Source organism: Rattus norvegicus, chromosome 3 (assembly GCF_036323735.1).
Source record: "Rattus norvegicus strain BN/NHsdMcwi chromosome 3, GRCr8, whole genome shotgun sequence".
Classification (NCBI taxonomy): domain Eukaryota; kingdom Metazoa; phylum Chordata; class Mammalia; order Rodentia; family Muridae; genus Rattus; species Rattus norvegicus.
Genome location: NC_086021.1, coordinates 110,426,049 through 110,449,322, shown reverse-complemented (window position 1 = coordinate 110,449,322; position 23,274 = coordinate 110,426,049). Strand labels below are relative to the sequence as shown.

The 23,274-nt window shown below is 45.9% G+C and overlaps 1 protein-coding gene and 1 long non-coding RNA gene across 2 annotated transcripts in view; both read right to left on the bottom strand.

Annotated features, from left to right (window-relative positions):
* Nucleotides 1-23,274, bottom strand: part of Abtb2 (ankyrin repeat and BTB domain containing 2) — a 153,817-nt gene that overhangs the window by 114,166 nt on the left and 16,377 nt on the right.
* The window catches only part of LOC120101612 (uncharacterized), a 104,722-nt gene that overhangs the window by 66,360 nt on the left and 15,088 nt on the right, over nt 1-23,274 (bottom strand). The window contains exon 1 of the long non-coding RNA XR_005502310.2: nt 1-23,274. This exon is cut by the window's left edge and continues 41,257 nt beyond it; it is cut by the window's right edge and continues 15,088 nt beyond it. This is a non-coding gene — a long non-coding RNA (uncharacterized LOC120101612).

Genomic DNA, 23,274 nt, shown 5'->3' with positions numbered 1-23,274 from the left:
ATAATAACATCAGTGCCTACCTCACAGGTCACTGCCAGAGTCAAGAGTGGACACATGTGATGAGCTTACAGCTCCTGATGTACAGAAAGAATTATAACTATTTGTACATCTCCTGAACCCTCATTGTAGACTTGCGGACTACTCAAAAGAGTGTGCTAGTAGCAGGAAGAAAGTTGTCTGGTTTTGTTTCTTGACCACAGCTTGTTCTAAACAGCAAGAAATGAGAGCTGCCAGCATTTGAGATTAAAACTTTACAAAAATAGAAAATAGGCATTAAGACTTAAGACTACAATGTGGACCATTAAGCATCCGGGTCAACATCTGGTGACTTACTCCCTGACCACACAGCACTATAGGAATACTCACACTATGACCTTGAGTCATCAACTACACATTTACATGGAAACAGGAAAGAGTGCATTACACTTCAAAAGCTGCTGCCCTGAAGAGTTAAAGTTTTGTTGTAAGGAAGGTTTGAGCACTTACAGAACTCTGGAAACTGCCCCTGTGGTCTGATGGGTTAGATTCTAGCAGGGGCACATTTACTGCAAAGTTAAGGAAGCTTGAACTTCAGGCAACTCTGTCTTATACAGGGTCCTTCCAAGCCATGAGAAGACACCAAGCTGTGTGCTCACACTGGATACAGGGAATACGAACTATAGTCTGGGAAGACTGCTGTCCCTTTCAACTACTTGAACCCATGAACCAGGTAAGCAGTTCTGAGACCGAGAGTGAAGGGAAATTGAACTGAGGACACAGTCATGCTGGGTTGGCTTGCAGAAGGTCCCTTCCAAATAGAGTTAATGTCACCAACCCTCACCCACAACACCTGGGTGTATCAATGACCCCAGTTGCCAATTGTGGGGAGCGGCGCGGTGGAGCAAAGATGGCTCGACATCCAGTCCCACCTGTGTAAACAACTTATTGCGAATGCGCAAGCTTGTCCCCTTGCCAGGGCAGCTGTAGGATAATGAGGTGATCCAGCGCCCTCCTGTGACACAGCAGTACTGCGCATGTGCGGGTTTTGCACCTGGCACCAGACTGGCCAAGGCGGTACCATGCTAATGAGGCAATTCGTGCTCCGCCAATCCTTGGAGGACAAGTAGCAGGGGTGATGGTGGGGTGATACATGCTCCGCCAATCCCTGAAGGACAATTAGCATAGCCTCAGCCTGTTGTGTATATAAGGCGAGCGCTTTTGCTGCCCAACGTCCCCGTATCAGCAATGAAGGTGGTCCTGCAATAAAGGCTGTTGAGAAGAATCCGACCGTGTTGCGTCTTCCTTGCTGGCCGAGGTGGGCACGACAGCCAATCATGATGCATGGGTATGGGGCCAGAGCTCAAATCATAACATATACTTCAGGCAAAACTTAGGAAACAGACGAGGAGTGGAGGAGAAATGAGTGCATAGAGTCAGAAGCTAATCTGTAGAACCAAATTGGATAGCTTATCAATGAAAAAGTGATAGGGTTTACCAAAAATTGACAATTCTTTTTTAGACAAATCAGCCATAATGAGTTACGAAGGTAAAATATAGGTTTTTTTTTTTAAACAATCAGTGACAAAAGAGAAAACCTCTTGGTTACCTCTTATAAAAGGAAGGTTAAATTACTCCTTTAAAAAGCAGCACCAAACGGGCTAAAGAGATGGCTAAGTGGGTGGGTGTGTCCTGTTCAATCATGAGGATCTGCATTCAAATCCTTGGGACCCACATAAACAGCCAAGCATGGAAGGTACAGAGACAGACAGATCTCAGGGACCTGCTGAGCAGCCAGCCCAGTGCCATGAGCTTTCAGTTAGGTGAGGCTGTGTGTAGGGCAATAATGCAGAGTGGTAAAAGAAGCTACTCAATGTCTAGCCTCTTCATGCCCATACATGGGTCATGGTCTCTGCACACTCATGTGCATATACACAGGAATGGGAGTGGGGCCCAATGGAATGTGACAATGCCATCAGGGTCAATAAATGTAGGGGAAAGTATTGTTAAAGTGTGCTGTGTGTGTTAATGATCTGTCTGGAGTCTGACCTGTGTTGGCTTTTATAAGTGTTTGGTGGGATTTCTCTTTACTTAGAAATTCACTGGGGCTGGAGAGATGGCTCAGTGGTTAAGAGCACTGACTGCTCTTCCAGAGGTCCTGAGTTCAATTCCCAGCAACCACATGGTGGCTCACAACCATCGGTAATGGGATCTGATGTCCTCTTCTGGTGTGTCTGAGACAACAACACTGTACTCATACATAAAATAAAATAAATCTTAAAAAAAAAACAGTGAAAAAAAAAGAAAAGAAAGAAAATCACTTTTGTTCAATTTGCATTCATAGTTTTAGATTATTCTTGAATGGAGGCAGAAATTAACAAACCTAGACTTCCCCCCTAATTGTGGTATCTATCCTGTGAGCTGACCGCTGCTCTTGAGACTGAGACAGAGGATGGGGGAGGTGCCTTCCTGCAGTACCCTATCAGGTACAAGCACCCATGGGGACTGTATCTTGTTCATAAGGGGGCTAAACACAGGGTATTGCCTGTGCTTGACCCTGAGATAAGGCAGGAGGGGGCTGGCAGCCAGGAAGGGCTGGAGATGTAGCACCTCTGGGTACTGCTGGTGGGTATGTGGACTGGTGACTTCTCCCCTTTAGATCCACCATCCAACCTTTAACTTATCGGTTCACTGGATATCCCACGCTCAGTTTCTCCTTCCAAACCTGCCCCCACCCTGACCTCTTTCCTTCTGAGGACAGGCATGAGAACTAAGCCGACTCTTCTAATCTCAAGACAACTTCCAAATCTGTCATGTTGTTTCTCTCCAGTACTGGGGACCTCCCTAGGCTTGTCTTGCCTCACTTGAGACTACTCATTGGCCTCCACACAGGTCTCTTTCTGTCTCAGAAACAGTGTTGGAACAAGCAGTACCCCCGGCATAGTATTTCTAGAAGAGAGGCAATTGGCTGTAGCCAAGGTCCCAAGGTCCAGTTGGTCTTACAATGATAGCTTGGGGAAAACAGAGCAGTGGTCATTTCTCCCTCTCCAAGGGCTAGTTCTCGCTCCTGAGCCTCTTCACCTCACTGGGCTTCTTGCTTCCCCTGGCTCTTATCCTAGGAGACCCTGGCAGGTCTCACATACACCGAAGCTTGTCAAGCACCGGAAAGACTGCAGAGACCTGAGCCACGAGGGAAAGCTGACAGGAACATTACACTTCCATGCTACAAACCAAGAAAGGCACATTGCAAGTGCTTCTAACGTATCTGCTGCCAAGAGGTCTAAAAGTTCTGAAGGTGGGGTTTATTCCCTAGGACAGCACAGTGGCCAGGACAAGGCCTCAGCTGTCCTAGTTACCCTCAGAGGACTCTCCAAACTGATCCAAACATATTTCCTCTAAAAGAAAAGCTCAACCTGGAATTCAAATGATGCTTCAACCAACCCTTAGCCTCCCCAAAGCCAGGTGTAGAAGGCTGGAGCTGCCACCCTCTAGGTAATTGAGGAGGAACACACAGCAGGAACAGCATCTGACAGCGTTCTACAAAACAAACAAAAACAAAAGTATGTTGTACGTGTGATATGTGAACAAGGTGTCTGCCTTCAATAGGAGGCAATTATTTAAGTGCAGCCCCAGGTCTCACATTCTACATTAGGGTACATTTCTATAAAGTGGAGAGCAAGCACGGCAAAAAAGCAACCAAACAGCTACTGTGTTGGGATGGGATCTTTAAGTCCCTCCATTCAGAAAAGGGGCTCATACGAATTCTGTGAATGGCATGTGGCTCGGCTGTAATCTCACATTGGATGCAAATGTCCATGAGCCACTGCTCCCTGTTTGATTCCTTTACACTGTAATCCCTGAGAAAACCCTATTGTCTGCTCACTTTTAGAAGGTCTTCAGAACGTAAGGGACACTAGGCTTGTAGTAGAAGATCTGGGCTAGAACTGGCAAAACTAGATCTTCTCTGTGTGGCCATCCGGGTGATAATTAGCTTCAGGGTTTGCTGGAGGACTGAGAGGAACTCTATGAACACATCAAAAGAGTTCACAAAGAGCTGCTTTTCTCCCCCGGGGAGGGAGTTTGGTACTTTATCATTTCTGTGTTAGACCGCACTCTAGCTTAGAGCAGTGGCAGACACCTGTGATACCAGCACTTAAGGCCAGTCTGGCAACAATGTGTCTAAAATAATCAAATAGTCTAGCATGGGATGAGTTTGCTGTCCTCACAATTCCCATTTGAAAACAATCCCCTTCCCAAAGGCTACCCTGGTATCTGAGGATGTCTAGCAGCAAAAAGAACCTATTGAGCACTTACAACACACCATGAACTATTTTCATGCAACCTAATACTTAGTCTTCCCATGAACTAGGGATAATAGGTTCTACCATTCTTACTTAACAGGGAAACCGCCTCAGAGAAATATATGGAAGTTTCTAAAGCTAACAGAGCTAACACAGATGTAAGCATTGCCAAACCCACACTTCTTAAGGTCATTTCTCGATGAGTAAAACTATGTACACTAAAATGGGGACATGATTCTTGATTTGGGAATGACGTAGAGGCTGAAAGGATCAATGATAACTTATTGTTGGTGGAACAATTAATACAGGAGCTTGTGTACACTTTCTTGCTTAAGGGCTTCTGGAACCTTCTCTAGATTGAGGCCAGCAGCTGGCAGTGGGAAGACAGTAATAGGATGACCAGCGACCCTCAAACTGGAGGTGCTGGCTCCAGGGCTGACTTGCAGATGGGCCCTTTGGCCAGCTCCTGTGCACCTCAGTACTTTCCTGGGTAAGCTGTGGTCTGACCACATTTTTTAGTGTCTGGTAGCTTCTTACAGGCCACCTGGCTCAGAAGGGAAGCTAATCTCAAAGGAACAGCAGTTTATAGCACGAACTGTGTCTGCCTCCTGGTCATTTGGGAACGCCAACTCAAAACATCCCAGGAGATGTGATGACTTGTTACCATATACACACTTTACAAAGATGATATCAGTCAAGTCATATGAGCAAGAGAGATGCCATTGGAAGGGTTCATCTACCTCAGTTTCCTCATCTGCTAAACAGAGCAACAACTGGCCTTGGAATCTTTATGGAGGAATGAGTCAGCACATGATAATACTCAAAACAGTACCCAGATCTTAGGGACAGGTCACCAGGGCATGACCTGGTTAGTGCCTGGCACTAGGGTGGGGGTACTGCCTGAGGTAGAGTGAACAAGTAAACATGCTCTGGAGGCTGAGAGTTCAAGGTCCAATTTACAGAAGCAAAGGGGAAGGTCTTATGCAAGATAGCAAAGAGAAATACTACCTGGCACATTCTTTAATATCCAGTGCCCCTAAACCCTCAGGGAAATGTAGAAGGCTGCTGGTAGTGGTGGGCATTCAGTAGTATTTGTTGCATGAAAGAGAAGTGACGACAAGGCCACTCGGAGGTGTGGTTTAAGGGCCTGCTGTCTGGCATACATTGCAGTCAGTACTTCAGAGGGGCCTGATCTTTTCCCCACACCACTGCTTTGGGTTTGATAGGTCTCCTTTGAGTCCCCCTTTCAACTCTAGAGTATATATGGCTGATAAGTTGTGGAGTCTAATTGCTACCCCTGATATCCACCATTAGTGTCATTTATTTATTAGTAGAACTGGCAACACCTGTGCAAAACGAACATGGGATTAATGGGGATCAGAAACTAGAGAATATCAAGGCTGTGACTGCAGCTCATTTATTCTGAGGCTGTAGGAGACTGCACAGGTTGCCTGACCACAAAGCCTAGCCTGCTCTGAGAAGCCAAGGGAGACACCCAGCTTATAGGGTGTGGAATCAGCCACATGATGGTCCCGACAGTTTCATTTTGCAAGTTCAGTCCATCTCTAAACGACTTCTCCAGAAAGACTGCCACGTATTATCTTACGCTCCTTGCAAAATACAAAGACTGGAAAAATCCCTTCCAGAAGAGCTCAAAATTCCACATTAAAGAGAAGCCTGCACACGAGGGAGTGAGTGGGGCTGCCTTCTGGATAGTCTGCATTTGCATGCAGCCACGTGAACTACAGACACTCTATCTGTGGAAACAAGCACGCCTGGCATTTGGAAACCTAAGTGAGACCAGATCTGTGCTCGAGGAGCCCCAATTACCACAGAGCAAGCCTCCTGATTAAAACCAGCATGTTGAGCTTCCTGGGTTTCACTGGCTACGTGCCCAGTTCAGGCTGACTAGTTGCTGCCAATGAGGAGAGATGAGTCTCTGAAATCACCTGTGTCCAGGGGCCTCCTGGCCTGAGCTCTGAGAGGCTGGGCACTAGTGTCTGGCTCTCTGTGGGTTTAGAAGTCATCTTTGGGAGCTCCCTGAGACAATACAAAGCCATGATTGGGAGTCCAGGAAACTTTGGGGAATACAGGCCTTTGGAGGAGGAATGGAAACAATTAGAAGGGCTCTGGAGAAGTTCTGGGTTCCCACTTTTCACTCCTCCTCTCTTGCACTCACAACTTTCCCTCAACACCAGGAGGGAGAAAAGGATACAGTCTGGCTGGCACGGCCCTAAGGGTTTTTTTCTGCAATGCCTCTTATATGTATGTGCATAGGTCCCCTCCAACCTGACTTCCTTTTCCCTACCAGGAACGACCGAAGCTGCCATCCTCTGTGCTTTCCGGGGTCTTTCCTAGCACTTCCTAGTGGTTCTGACAAACTGACAAAACTGTATAGCCTCTAGGGCCATCAAGCTAGCAAGAGCCTTCCCTCTGTGGAGAAATACCACAGTGTTAGAATAAGTTATCTCAGCAAACTTACACAGCAATTTCAAATGACCAGCATCAAGCTGCTTATTACATGTCTGTAATTAAAATTTAGACGTAAGAAAAAAGGTTACCCTTTGACCTGACACCTGACATGACAAGAATCAACTCTGGAACCAAGTGATCAGACTAGTCAGACCAGGGCAAAAGACTCAAGCCCTGCTTCAACCAGGTGGCACTGTGGGACCTGACCTCCAGCTTCCAGTTGCTCCTTGGATAAGGGGGACGGTAGGGGAGAGGCCACAGGTCAGGCAGCAGGAAGACAGCTCTCAGCTGAGGGCACCCAACCCTGGGCAGCATGGGCCACTACACCACACTCTGGGCCACTATATTAGCATGTATGGCATAGGTATTTGAAAAGTTACAAACTGTTCCCTTTTTAACCTTTTGTCTCAAATCATCAGCAAACTGTGGCCTTTTGGTATAAGCAAGAACTCCTCACAGAAAGAGGCTCTCACTTTCTATCAATAGTTTCATTTTAGAATCCACTTTGAGTCTTCTGATCTACGTGGGAGCAGAAAATAGTGTTGTGATGGTGCTTCTCTCTCTGTTCTCCCGCCCCCACACCCCAACCCACCCCTAAGTGTAGTACAAACATGTTTGCCTCAAATATTTCATCACTAAGTCTCAGGCTGAGCTGTGAAAATAGCAATGCCAAGATACTGTTTCCGTTGGTCTTACTGGAGCCCAAATTTTACAGATAATCTGTGAGTGCAAAAAATATATATTTTTAAAATCTTCATTCAACCCAAATATGATAAAGCTGTAGATAAAATACCTCCTAAGAATAAGCAGAGATCACCTGGTCTGCACACCAGTTAACTATCTAGGGACTACAAAGGACCTGTGTACACAAGGCATTAGCGCACTGAGGATGCATTTGGGGTACAGTTCTTGGGGAAACCTAGACCATACACAGGAAAGAATGAAAAGGTTGGCAAACGCTTGGGCCCCTCTGGTCCCAAATTCCAAGCTCCTATGTATGAGAGATTCAAGTTAGAAGGTTGTTTGGCTCTCCCTACCAGCACGCAGCTACAGAGCACAAGGCCAGCTCAATATCTGTCAGAAACTCATACAGTACTTTCCAGCATCTACCTCCACATGGTTAATAAATATACAGCCCTTTCCTTCAGGGTTCAATCTGTCATCGGGCCACCAGTTTATACTCCACGCTTGCTTGATAAAGCCTGGCTTAGGTCCCCTGCCCTCTGATACCACCGCCCTGTCTTCAGACTCCCATCCAGCTCTCTGGCTTGCTTACTCTGCCTTGCCATGGGCTTCTTTTTTTTTTTTTTTTTTTTTGCCTACGAAAAACTAAATAAATCTCTATGCTTTATAAATTACCTGGTCCTTAGGGTCACAGAGGTTAAAAGAAAAAAAAAGAAGATACTGATGGTCAGCTTGACTAGGATCACTCCTTTGAAAGGTAATTCTAGAAAAACATGTCTCGGTGTCTTCTCAAGGAGAACTGGGGGCCAGGAGCCAAGGGACTAGCATGAAGTCGCTGCGAGCTTGTGGCAGAGCCAGGAAATGACTGTAAGTTTTAGGTACTAAGTACACAATGCTGTAGTCATCAAGATTTCAGTACAGATTTCTGGTCTGTCTGAAAGAAGGCGATTTTGCTATGTTGTGAATCACTCATTAAGTACAGAGTCCAAGACCCCAGGGGATTATTTTCTGTTCAGTTCCAGCTGGAGAATCAGAATGTCGGGTTCAGAGCTAGCTGTGACCCGTGACATGATAAGAAACAGCTTGTTGCTCTCGGATCTTCACTGGGCAGCTGAACTGGCAGCCAACACGATGTTTTGATGGAGAAATATCAAGTGCCACCCCACAGCTAAGGAAGACGGCTCACACCTCTTCTAAGGAGTTGCTCACTCTGCAGCTTCAGCCAGCAGCATTGCCGAAGGCGCTTCTCCCTAGCCTGGAATGCTGGTGCCAGAGCCAGCCTTATCTTAGCGTGGCTCACAGCAAAGGGTCCTGCAGTTAAGGGACATCTTATCAGCCCCCACCAAGTAACAACAGCAACACCAGATTGGAGACTGCCCTAAACTTCAGAAGAGCCAGGGACAAGGCAGCGAACCACCAGGCAGCCTTGCTCCCACCTCCTTTCCCATACTTTCATTCACTTTGTGTGTCACGAGACCAGCTGGAGGTCTCGGAGCCCTCAGCAGTCATTATGGCTTTTCTCTGACTTTGTCATGGAAGCATGGGACCGGCTTGGGCTGGCTGGAATCCAGGTGGCCGGGGAGAGGAGGCCTAGGTTCAGAACAGCTACAAATCAAGCCTCAGTTCCATCGGGAAGCTAGATGGCATCATTTCTGAGATACTGAAACAAGCTGATAGACATAAAACAGCCTGGTACCAGGAGCGCGCTAAACCCCAATACATGTTATCTTATTTATATTCATTCCTACCAACAGCGCTCACTCCCAAGCTCCCTATGAATGGAGCTGGACGTGTTTCTATGTCTGTCTCTCTCACCATATGCACGGGTGATCCAAATAGGAATTCCCTCTGGCTCTGTGAAGTTGTGCGGTATTTGACAAGGAGCATATTTCTTTAAGGATGTTAGATGGGGGAAGTTCCACTGGTGGTGAGCACATGTCCCTGGATCATCCACAGTTTGAAATATCATAGGCTATTTCAACCCCAGATCTACAGATGTACAGAGAATTACAAAAAGTCACTTTAATGGGTATGCCTCGTTATAGCAGATTTCTTTTCCTCCAAAGAAAAGAAAAGAAGGATCCAAAGCTCAAGGGACTGTAGGGTAGACTGAAAGCATGCCTCTCCTATTCTCTCACTCAGACACCACTGAATGCTAACTCCTCAGGGATGCAGACAGATAACGTGGGTCCACACAAGGGGGATGCAGAATTCTCCAAAATATTCCAGACCTTCTCTTTTTTTGCTCCCCCCAACCCTGGGAATACAGCATCCCTGCTTGATAGTCTCTAATGCGAGCTCCCCACCCTCCCCAGCACCGCCTGCACGTTTCTTCCAGCCACAGGCACCAAGGTGGGCGTGGCTTAGCAGAGTGCCACTGTTTGGAGGTGTCTCACCCTGGGCTGAGGCCTTGCAAGAAGGGAAGGAACAACTTCCCTTTTCCCATTCCCCAGAAGCCAAGCCTCCCCAGATGTTTCTAGATGAATTATCGCAGTGCGCCATGTGCAGCAGGAGCACGGGAAAAGCAGAAGCAACACCAGTTAGGAAAAAAGCACACCAAGTACAATCAGGATGGCTTTTAGGGGGGAGAGATAGCTCTGGGGACCAAATCCCGGGCCTCGCACATGCGGTGATGTATTACTGGGCTATTGATTTTTTAATGTTTCAAAATTTTACACTATAGTTTCCAAAAGTGTTTATGAAGTAAAGCATGGTATCTTTTACTGTGCCTTCAAAAGCTAATGGTGCCACACCGCTGCTCCTCCCAAGGCCCTGGAGCCTTTTCACTCCCTCTTCTTCAGCGTTCTCCCAGATGCTTATATCCTGCCTCTGCTCCAACCTGGCCCTCTCGAAGGGGCTGTCCTATCCCTGACTCTTCCTCTCATTCATCTGCTTTGGTTTATGCCCAGTCCTCTCACAACTGAAGTTATGTCACTGTATTACTAGTGACTGCCTATTTCCCTCCATTTAAAACAACCTCCACAGTGTATCAGTTTATCTCTCCAGTGCCAAAATCAGCATCAGGCGCTGGAGTTTTTTCTTTTTAAAATCTCTTACCAGCACTAAGCAGAATGACTAGCACATAATGAACAGGTAACTACATTCTTATTTAATCCTTACAACAATCTTATGACAACAGGTATTATTACTGCACTGTAATTAAAATCTAAGGTTTACTGTAACCTTTTGCTAATGGTAAATAAACCCACAGACACAGTTCTAGTCACTAGTCCTAGACCCGTGGCAGGCATAACCAATGGATCCCTGAATTTTTCCTCCTGAGTCTGTATTCAACACAGTGCCCCAGACAACTATCACTCAATTAGATTTGGTCTGTCTGTGATGGCTAGTTGACATTCTTACTTCAAGTCAGGTATCAGTTTTAACTGTTGACCGCCAATACTTCTCAGGGCTTACTTCTGCCTCTTAAGGAAATGCAAAACCTAATGGTACAAATAAGCCTCAGCTATGGTAAACAGTCTTGCCAGACCACTGGAGCTATTGAGCCTCCTGAAGTTTATTTAAATACCACTGCCTGTTGCCAGCATCTTCTGAGGTTTGGCATAAAAGAGTGGGGGGACTCCCTTGAGGGGCCCTCAGAGTATCTCTGTTCAACACAGATCAGAATTTCCAGCTCTGCTACTCTTCAGCTGCCTGCACCCTTTTGCTCGTGTAGCTTAAGACGCACAGACACAAAGCAGGAAACAGGGGCCTCGACACAGTCCAGGCCTATCCCCTACTGTGTACCCCTGGACAGGCTGCTTTCCCTCCTACCCACCTCAGTTTCCCTATGAAAAATGCTCTCTGACAGCTCACCCAGAGCCTTCCTGTTCTGACCTCAGGTTCAAGGTCTGCGCTCAGAGCTTTGGTGCTATGTGTGTAATTTCAGGCATAGACAAGATCTCCTACAAATGTTTACAGAAGTCAGGGAAGAGAATCAGACATAGAAAAAGAGCCTCCTAAATGGACAATGGTGGGCTCTAGGGATGGTGGACTGGATTCTGTGGAGTGTGCAAGCACCCCATGACACAGTTAGGAGCTACCCCAGGTTCTGGGCTTCTCCTCACAGCACTAACCTTGTGACAATGCAGAGATGTGAGCAACAGACCCCAAATTCTGCTGCTTTCTAACTAGGTTAACTTCTGACCTCTTGGTAAGTTAAGCTCGCTGTGCCTGCATTTCTTTACTTACTGAATGTGAATAGTTACCGGGTTAGGGACACTGCCTCACAGAACTAAGAAGAGAGCATGCATACAGTTGAATGCTCAGTGACAGCCATTAGTGTCATTGGTCTACAGAGCCTACAACTCAGGATGGGGGGGATTCCATTACCAGGTAAAAGCTGTAAAACGTTAAGGCTTACTAAGTGAACTACTCATTCCTAATACATCTATCTCCTCTTTATATATCTTGATTGGTAGGCTCGCCTAGCATCCTTCAAAGTTAGATTTTATACAGAGGATAAGAGGTGCTATGACTCATACATTCTACTCCCAGTAGGAACATAGCAAATCTAAGTTTGCTGAGGAAATATGCATGTGTGTAAGTATTACACATGTACATGTTTAATCCTTAGAGAACACATTTGAAAGAAATTTCCAAAGATATGACACAAACACAATGGATAAAATTAAGTGGAATATTTAAAATATTCAAATAAGGACTGAATGGATGTGTCAGTGATTAAGTACTTGTTGCTCTTTCAAAGGACATGGGTTGAGTCCCAGCAGCCATGTGGTGGTTTACAACTATCTATAACTCCAGTTGCAGGGGATCTAATGTCCTTTTCTGGCCTCCAAGGTCACCAAGCATGCACCTGGTGCATAGACATAGGTGCAGGCAAAACACTCACACATTAGATAGGCAGACAAAATAAAAATAAATATTAATTTTAAAATATTCAAGTAACCTAGAGGAAAGAAAAGGAAAGAGAAGAGAAGAGAAAAAGAGAACAAACAATACTACAAAACTGTTAGAACTTGGCTTCAAGCAAATCAGGGAGAAAGCTAAACCCAGGCATTCTCCAACAGCTAGATCACGGAGTGAAATCAGACAAACGAAATGCAGATAAACGCTATATATAAGCAACTCACTCAAAATACAATGTGAAGTAGTTAACATTAAATGTAGGAAAAATACATTATGCAAGCATAAGAAAGCTGGAGTGGCTATACTTAGGTAAAGTACACTTCAGAGCAGAGAAAATTACAAGGAGGAAAGAGGATATCACATCGCCAACTGTCATGCATCGCACCCTCTAAGGTGCTGTTTCCAGTGGGATGGATAGAGTGGTGCAGGGAGAGCACCTGCCCTCCACCCTACCCCAGGAGTCTGTTCCCTGCTGCTTAGGGGGTCAGGACAGACAGGGGCAGGCAAGACAGGGCCTGGAGTGCATTCCCAGCTCTTTGGCATTCAGCTATCTTCCCCCAACCCACTTTCTTTTCCAATTTTAATTAGCTTATAAAGGAGGTAACTCTAAAAGTGACAGGAGTCAGGATCTTGCTGGAAAGCTGTCAGTCCAGCACTGAGCATGTATGTATACATTCTCAATTCTTAGGATCATGTTGTACACTACACTTACATTAAAAATCTTTCTGTGTGTATTATTGTGTGTGTGAGTGTTTTCATGTGTAGGCACTCATATGTCACAGTACACAAGTAGGGGGCAGAGGACAGCCAAGGCTGCCGATCTTGTCTGAGATAGGGGTCTGTTGTCTGCTGCTGTGTGTCCCAGTCTAGATTGCCTGTGGGATCCTAGGGAGTCTCCTCTCTTACTTCTAAAGCTATGAAAAGAAATGCCCACACAGTTACTCTGCCCCTTACCCATATAGATTTCTTCCCAGAGAAATTATGTGGTGAAAAAATAAAACCTCTTTCTGAAATACAATAGTCATGCCCAGGACAAAGTCCTGAATTAGGTTTTTTTGCTTTTCCCTTTGTGGCTGGGTCTGGTGCACATACATGGGCAGTGGCACATACGTGGTTAGCATGTACTGTCTACTGTCTCGCCATGTAGACGCAGACCTGACTCCTCACGGCCTGGTTCACACTTCCAGCTCCATCTGCCTGCCTTCTCAAGTGTGTCAGCAAGCACAGTGTATGGGATACTGAGATTAAGGTCGCCTCAGCAGCCTTAAGCAACTTTACAACTACCTAATTCCAGGGTCAAATTTAGTTTGTCCTTGGCCTAGTCTTGCTGTCTGGGCTGCAGAGAGACTGAATCGGTACTGAGAGTCAGAAGCTACACAGATGGTAAGATCACATGAGTCAAAGAGGCTGGCAGTCCCTCCTCTCCCTGCAACCAGCCTCCTTCTGGAAAGGCAGGCTCCAGCAGTCAGCAATCTTCTTTCTTCCCAGGCTTCCAGTTTCAAGAGTGATGAAATCTGTTATCAGGGGAGAATGTGCTTTGTGCCTGTGAGAAATCCTGCAATGACAGTCCCCGTCCTCAACACTGTGGTGAGGGACTGAGCAACCAACAGGGGCTTTACAGCCCCTGCTCATCCCTGGTGACTGGAGATTGTGTCTCCTCTTTAAGCCTCTGCTATTCCCTCTGCAAATAAGGAGCTGCCTCCTGTGTTGGTGCGAGGATCACAAGAGACTACACACAGGGCCTGTAGCAGCACAGTGTACGCAGTAACTGCTGCACAGACATTTCCTTGGATATCTCAAGTAGATAGGGACCATTCACGCCCCCAGCAAAACTGCTGATTTTTGTCCTCCATGCTGCTGGCCATGGGGCACCACTCACATGGTAGCCTGGTTGGCTCAACAGTCATTCTATCTGGATCTACTTAACTGTAGGTACTTCAAAAGGAACATTTAATAACACCCTTTCTTTGGCTGGTTCAGTTCTGCAGTGGAAAGCACATTAGCCACACAGCCATCAGGATCCTGAAAACACATGGCCCGGCCCCTAACACGGTCGCACCTTCCACGTGCATCTGCAACTGATTAAACATGAGGATCGGTGAGACGGGCTTTTCTGCAACAGTGGGCAGTGGCCTCACTCAAGGTTCAAGAATATCAAGATAGCAATGACTTGGATGGGGTAGATTGGAAGAAAGAAGTGGCATTTTAATTCATCTGGCGCAATTTAAGATGCCATTAAGTCAGAAATAAAACCAGCCTGAGCTATTGACAATCTAAATGGCTCTCACTGAAACCTGCAATCTGAATATTTAAGTGGCACTCATCTAAAGAAGGGCTTTTCTTCCAGAGGGAAAAGTTCCATTAGAACAAATATACACTGACGCCAGAGAGGAAGAAAAAAGAAAGAGTGAAAGAGTGAATGAATGAATGAATCCTTGCCTTTTGACCTGGGGATGAGGAGACAGCTCAGTAAAGTGCCTGCTGCCCAAGCATGAAGGCCTGAGTTCAATCTGCAGTCAGTAATAAACAGCTGGGCACGGTGGCACACACAATAATCCCAGAGCCAGGGAGGCAGAAAAGGGTGATCTCTGGAACATGAGAGCCATCCAGCCTAGCTTAACCAAGGAGCCCTGGATCCTGGTCAAAGACCACGACTATTTGAAGCTGTCCTCTGGCTTCCACATACAAGCACATCCACATGCATGTACGCCCATATGAACACAGGCTCCGTACATATGCACACAAAATAAATGCCCAAACGGCAACAAGAAGGTACACTTATTAATGGTAGGTTGAAACCCTTCAAATCTAGAAATTACTTTTGTCTGGCCTAATGTGGGTGACACATTTCCCTATGGTTATTTTTTTCTCTTCTACTTTTCTATCTTTTTCAACTGGCATCTCCATCTCTCCATCTTCTTTCCATAGCCCACTTACCATTCTCAGACCCACAGGGTCCCTTGCCCTCTCTCTGCCTCACATGATAAAGCATGTGGCCCTGGACTAAGTAATTCGGTGATGGACACATGACTCTGACTGGGCTCATCACAGATAAGCAGCCTGAAGGACAAAGTTTTTGTTTGAGTTATCAGGGAAGCCAGCTTGGCCCTTTTCCTTCTTCAAAGGCAAGGTTGTTGCAGTTTATAAGCACATCTAGGACAAAATTTAGAGGAGATAGGGAGGGTCTCTGAACTTCTGAATCAGGGCACATCAGAAGCCAGCCCCACTCAGAGCCTTAAGGCAGTAAATTCACTTGGCTTAAATTGGTTTGACCTGCATCTACAACCAGCAGAGTTCTGATACATAAACTTTAAACAGAAGTGCACTTAAAAAGCGGCAACTTTACAGCTCCTCAGCTTCAGGCAAATTACCTGGACTCCCAGAACACCTACCTGTCCCTCCTTGAATAGGAGCCCAATACTGACTGTTTCTGACCTACCGACTGCTGGCTTGGATGCCAGGGACCTCCCGTGGGGACCACTGCAAAGGTAAGTAGGCTCTGGGTAAGAAAAAAACCCTCTGGTTCCTCAAGGTTCTTTTGGTCCTGGATGGTTACTCCTTGGCCATGAGACTGCAATGGAATACTCTGGCTTTGTTTTCTTGAGAGGCACACAGAGTATGGAGAAGACAGTACTGCATGGTGGTCAGGAATAGGTCTCGGAGCCACGTGGAGCTGCACATCTCCAGTCTATATAACCTCAACTATCGCTGACTCTTCTCAGCCATAGCTGATCTGAAAACTGGAAATAGATCATAGCGGCACCGCACAGGGTGGGTTTTGAGGTAGCCCACACAATGTGTAGCAAGGGACTTTACATAAAGTTACTGTTAAACGGTGAGTTACAGTGGTGTGATATCAAAGGAGAAAGAATATCAAAGATGTCTGTACCAATCGTAATGTACTCTACTGTCATTGGGGCTGGTCTAGTCACCTCTCCTAAACCAACTATAGTAGGGTCATCATGAGGGATAAAAGCAAGAAGCTTGGTGACATTAAGGTACCTGGTAAATTACTCCCAGTCTGGAAGGAAAGGGGTGGAGAGAAGGAGAAGAAAGGGAGGGGGAGAAATGAGAGAAAGAGGAAGAGGAAAGAAGGAGGAGAAGTATCAAGGAGGCACAGTGATGAAAACCCTGTGGTAGAATTGTCATTTCCATCAATAGTTGAGGATATTTCCCAAGAAATATGGGAGGGTTTCAAAGACGCTGCTGGACTGGGTGGCTCATGGAAAATGCTATCAATAGCAACCTGTTAAATATCTGGAGGCCTGGAACTGGTCCCAGGCTGTGCACAGTCAGGCCCTGCTGAACTTTTCCAGAGTTCCATTTGCAAAAAGCCCAAGCAAGATCCCCTTCCTAGCTCTTTCCAATTTAACAGAATTCACTGACAAGATGTGAACGTGCTTCTTTGTGGACAAGACATTTCACCTTCTTAATGCGGTGGCTGAAATTTCTGGGAAATTCAGTCACGGAAGCCCTCCTGTTGCTACTGGCACACCTCAACAAATGGAGTGTGCTGGGTTTCCATGAGGCTGCTTACAGCAGAGAGATAGTTCAGGGAAAATCCAAAAGACCAGAAAAGTGTCTCCCTGACTGAAGAGAATTTTTTTTCCTTTTTAGTTTATAGACTTAAAACACATACACACAGCTAAGAAATACCCTCCACAAACATATAAAGGGGCCACTTTAAATCACAGAAGTATTGCTTAATATGGAAAAAGTTCATGCTTGAAAATCAGGTCCATAAAATGGACCTACTTCAGAGGGAGGCTTAGAGAACAGCCCCGTTTGAAGCTAAAGAACTCGGCTCAGGAAAATAGATGGACTGTTCTCTTCTCTTTCCTAACTGCAGCCTATGTGCCAGCCATGTGTATTTTGGATTCCTTCCCACCCTACCATGATTTCCTGTCAAAGTCTGGGTCCCATGGTAACTGGAGAAGTTTGGCGTGCTGGCTCTCTACGCAATGGCTGGCCACACAGGGGATGCCAAGCGGGCATCTCCTTCTCAGCAAACATGTTTCTCTTCCAGCTCAGCACTAGAGTGGTGTTCCTTTTCACAAACTCTTACTAATAAAGTGCTCATTTTCCATACAGCTCTGCAGCCTAGCCTCTCTTACTTACCTGGGAAGAAAGCGAAACCCTTTTTCAGGGTAAGAAGGCCCTTGTCTTTAAAACTTCGCAGCATGGAGCAGGGGTGCCGCAAGGCCATCAGAAACACATCAAGGGCACGCCAGCTAGCAGACACGTCCAGTGGTTTAGCAAAAGCACAATTTCACTTAGGGGTGGGCAGACATTATCCCGGGAAATGTCTTCTTAAATGAGGGGTCTCAGGGATACTCTGACATGAGTCACACTTTAGGTGTCTGAGATTTATACTTGTTTTTTCAGATCTCGGCCCAAATGAAACAGCCTCTAGGACCACTCCAACCCCTGGCCCCAACCCGGCTTACTAGCCGTGGTCTTCCAAATGGACGACCTAATCTACACTGCGGCGACCTGTTGAATACATGCCTCTGGCTCAGAGCTGCTCAGAGTCACGCTTTACACTGTACGACATATTGTCAGTGTCCTGTGAGGGCAGAGAGGAGGTTCTGTACTCAGAGTCACGCTATACACTGTACGACATATTGTCAGTGTCCTGTGAGGGCAGAGAGGAGGTTCTGTACTCAGAGTCACACTTTACACTGTACGACATATTGTCAGTGTCCTGTGAGGGTAGAGAGGAAGTTCTGTGGATAGACCCTAGCTTCAGACTCCATCACGGACTCGGGAATTTGCCTTTATGAGTTCTTTGGATGCCTTGTCGCCTGCAGGCCTGCCTTCTTCATGAAGGCCTATAGTCAGGAAAGGGCATAGACAGCACTCAGATTAAGGCCTAATGCATATGCATCACAAACCCTTACCCACACCCCAAAAAACAACCCTCAGCTTGGGTATCCTGTTTTTCCCTCCCTTTGACTTAAGGAAATACTTATCGTTGTAGAAGTTGGGGCCATCATTTGAGGTGGGTTTTGTTTAGTTTTAAAACAAAAACTTTAGCATCCTTGTACTTCCACAAACATGACACCTCGGGCACACCAACCACCAACTCTCAGTTTAGAGAAACAGGTCCAGCCCGAGCCTCTGCTTTACAATACAGCTATTGATGTTGCTAACACAGCAAACAGACTCACTCAGAAAACACAGGTTTGGGGAGGAAGGCTGCAGAATGCTTGCTCTACTGCTCATTCTTCTGTCAACTTAAACATGAAGAATTGGTTTCTAGCAGAAGTCCTGCAAGCCACCGTGTGAACAACCTGAAACGTGTGTTCAAGACAGTAGTCAAACATAGAGGGCACAGGAACAAATGCTATTAAGTCAGCAGGAGCCTGGGTCTCTGGAGCCAACACAGCTCTGCCTAACCTGGTGGTACCTGTTGGGTAAATCTCTCACTGAGGACTTCATGTGCCCTGTCCTATAGATTTTCCTGAATCAATGCTGTAACACAGCCCTACACTTTCACTTTCCACACAAAGAAGCTGAAGCTCAGAAGGGTTTTAAAGTGTCTCAGCCCTAAAAATTCGGAATAATTGATGTCAACAATAACCAGACCTCTGGGGGTACTTGAGTTGTATGTGTGGGGGAGGTGCTGACCGGAAGGGCCATTGGGGCACCTACGATCCTTTTGTTGTTTTCGTTTTGAGGTCTCCTGTATCTCAGGCTGACTACAAACATGGATATAATGTAGGATGGGCTTGATCGCTTGTCCTCCTACTTGTAGCTCCCAGTGCTGTGTTTCACAGCAACTAGTTTGGGTAGTGCTGGGCATTTATGCATACTAGGGATTTATGCCAAGGATTTGCCGAGGTAGGCGCTCTACCATCCCAAGCCCCTCTTCGAAGTTTAATCATGACCTAGGTAAGTTGCACACACACGTACCTAAGTGACAATTCACTGGTCCCAGCTCACCATACAGGAAAAGAACAATACTGCTACCTCAGATCACACAGCTGAGTCTGAAATGGAATTCAGGTCTTCCTAACTCCAAAACCTGGGCTCTTGTCTCTGTCCCTTTGTCACAGTCAGAGAAGAGGAGCTAGGCCTGAGAATGACTTGTACCCAGATGATACTGACCTGGGAGCATGTGACTGGGCCATCTCAAATATCCTCTATGCTTCCTCGTGTTAAGGGAAAGGACCATGGGTAGAGAGCAGTAGGCAGGGGTTGTGATACTTGGCAGTGGCAATGAAAGCAGAGAGGACGAAGACCATCCCAAGGCAAACACCGTCAGCTCCAACCCTGGGAAAGAAAATCTCCCCGCTAATATGAATGCTCCCAAAGTGACTAATGAAAGCCTTCCATCTGGCACAGCAAGGACAAAACAACCCTGTCTTTGTTCAAGGAGTTTAGACTACACAGGCACTTATGCCTACGTGTTGCCCCAAACCTGAGAAGCAAGGCGACCTGAATATCCTGACTGTTCTGGGCTTTCTGTTGAAAAAAGAGGCCACTGTGGCTGGAAGAGGAAAGCCTTGGTTCTCAGGTATTTTACCCAAAATCACAGGCAATCACAGAGAGCATCAGTGGACGCTCATAGCATAACCCAGGTGGTCCACAGCATGGCTAATAATAAGTAGCCACCGCCAATTGGGAACCCACTAATTTTTAACCTCAGGTGCATTAATGTGATTTACCATAGTCCTTCATCTGCGACCAGTTTTAATGAGTTATAATAACGTGAAATCACCTCCCAAGACAAAGCTAGAGCCGTGGCAAGCACAGACATTCAACCCACATGAGTCTCCCTCCCCTCCCCATAAGACACAGATGGTCATTATCTGTGTTTGGCCCTCATCTCCCTTTTCTGGTATATTGATCTGACCTGTAATATATTCCTCAAAATATTTTATACCTCAAATATACCCCCCAAAATAAAAGTTTTCTTTTAACTTTATAAAAACTGAGCTTAAAAAAAATAAAAAAAAAATAAAAACTGAGCTTACGGGTTGGGGATTTGGCTCAGTGGTAGAGCACTTGCCTAGCAACTGCAAGGCCCTGGGTTCGGTCCCCAGCTCTGAAAAAAAAAAAGAAAAAAAGAAAAAAAAACTGAGCTTACATTTCTCACTTTAATTTTGCTAAGGTCCATCCCATTCCTAATTTTTCACCTAGCCATTCACTGCCAAGTGAACTCACATATTTCATAAAGCCATTGTTTTTAATTTTACCCTTTTGAGGTTGAATCATGGACCCGTCATTTGCTAGGCAAGGGGGGGGTCTACTGAACTGCATCTCCAGCCCCAAACTCTATCTTTACAAAACATATGGAAGGTACAACATTTGGTCTAATATTACAAATTAAAATACAAGCGGGACTAGGGTATCATAGTTCAGTAGTAAAGTGTTTGTCAGTCATACATAAGACCCTGATTCTGGCCCAGTAAACAAAACAGAGAAACCTGCCCAAAACTACAAAGAAAAGAAGCTGAACTGAACTAGCAAACCTCAGTTCTCTCCCCTTCATATATGAGACGTATATGGACATAGATCAACACTAGGCTTACTCTACCACCATAATGGCTAATATCCTGGGTAGCCAGGACTACAGCAAATACTTTTGAAAGTACTATTCAACTCTGGTAGCTATCCTGGGAAGTCAGTGGTAGTGACCCCGTCTTACAGTGTAGACTGGGACCCAGTTAAGCAGTTATTCATTAAGCAAGTAGACCCAGAATTCTGAATGCAGGCAGTCAGTTTACACAGTCCCACCCTTCAGGATTTTAGAGAATGCTCCTCTGAGTAAGTCAGGTATCAGACTGAGACACATACCAACTGAAACGGGCCCTTGATGATGATGACGGAACCCATACACTAGGTCCATCTAACAAGTCTATCTGTGTGTAGGGGTGAGCAGAAGAGGGAGTGGGGGTGAGAAGGAAGGGCAGCAGATCAAAACACGGACAGCTCGCTGGAAAAGAGCAAACCAGTCTCAGCTGGGTCTGGAGGGAAATGAAAGGCTCCAAAATAGGAGACTAGAAGGGAACTAGCAGTGCCTTGAGGAGAGAGAGCACAAAACATCCTTTGTGGAAAACTCTGACACTTCTTACAGGACAGGAATTATTGACCTACCCTAAGTCGCCTGCTAGATTTTTTTTAATGGTGGGTTTTTTTTGGCATTAGCATTTACTTAGCATGTGTGTGTATATGTATGCATGCATCTGTGTCAAGGCACATGTGTGCAAGTCAGGGAATAACCTACAAGGGTTGGTTCTCTCCTTTTACCATGCAGGTCTCAGGGACTGAGTTGAGACCATCAGGTTGGGCAGCAGGTGTCTTCACGTGCTGAGCCACCTCAGCCACCCCTGCCTACTGACTTTGATTCAAGCCTTCAGCATGGCAAGTAGAGCTTCAGGTCTGGTGGAAATAAAACTCGAATGGCTCTCTCACCTGCTTATGAGTGAGTGACTGTGGACCATTCCCTTTAACTGTCTCTACTCCTGTTTTCATCTGGGAAACAAGAGTAGGAACAGGCTCTTCAGCTCATTTTCCATAGTGAAAATTCCATGAGACAATCAACAAATGTCTCTGGAATCTTCCTCATTTCCCAGAAGGCACTAGACAAATATGTCTATCCACTCATTGGGTGTGGCTGAGAGAACTGGACAAGACTGCTAACTACTATTCTTTTTTCCAAGGCACTCCAAGCTCTTCCTTGAGTATCTCTGACCATCCATTACTCAGAAGAGAAGACACAGGCTAGCCTCAGATACTACCTCTAATCAGTGTCTCTTGGCCTGGACTTTCCCAGACTGATACACACTCAGAGGCTCCTGGCACAGAACCATGAAAACCAGAAAATCCAGACAGTCTCCCATTTGCCTATTCATTGCAACCATCTGAAGAATACTGTCTAGGCTTTCTAAAGTGTATGAAAATAGAAGAGGGGGTGTTGGAGGTACCCAATGGGCAGAGAGGGGGACAAGAGATGATAAAGGGGTGAACATGGTTATACATGGCAAGTACACTGCAAACATGTGAAAATTCCATGACAAAACGCAAGGCTTTATTGAAATACACACAGAAAATGTGAACAGGAAATACAGTCACTACCAGACATTATAAAAAAGTTAGTTTTGAAGGTAAAAGTTATCACCCAGATAATCTAGATCCAATTTTAGAGGTTTAAAATTAATACAGCCAGTTAAATAACATTTTTAAGTGCCTCAATGATGTTCTAGCAATCAGCCAGTCATATAAATGGTCAAGTTAGAGGTCTCTTGTATTTTTGGAAAGAGGAAGATATATATGGGCTCAAATCAACACTATGTGCTCGCTCTCTCTCTCTCTCTCTCTCTCTCTCTCTCTGTCTCTGTCTCTCTGTCTCTCTGTCTGTCTGTCTCTCTCTCTCTCTGTCTCTCTCTCCTCCTCTTCCTCCTCTCCTTCCCCCTCCTCCTCCTCCCCCTCCCCCCATCTCTCACTGGGTCCTGCGAGGAATGGAGGCTGTGCTGACAGTAGACCTCAACACAGGTATAACAGTCAAAACAACTGACAAGAAGAGTCCGAGTTACCCTTTAACCAGGAGTGATTTGTTGGGCTAGGGAAGCCACATAGGATAACAGCTTGGTCAGCATTGGTCATGTTTCCCAAACGGTAACAACACTGTGATGCAATGTCCTGCCCTTGTGTCCTTCCGTTTCTTAGAGGTTCTCTTTATGAATGGTTCCTCCCTCTAGATCCAGGCACACAGAGAGAGAGGAGAGGAGAGGAGTGGCAGCTGGACCCCTCCCATCTAGAGAGATGCCTAGTAATAACTTTGACTAAGATGTCTCTATAGCCTGCACATAGCTCCGAGTTATTTGGAGTTCACCCCAAGTGTCAGGTTTGGCACATCTAACTGTGGACAAATGAGTGACAACTGCATAAACACATGGCTACTTCATACGCGAATTCATAAGTGAATCCTGTAGAAAGAACCAAGTTCTGATTACACTGCATGACT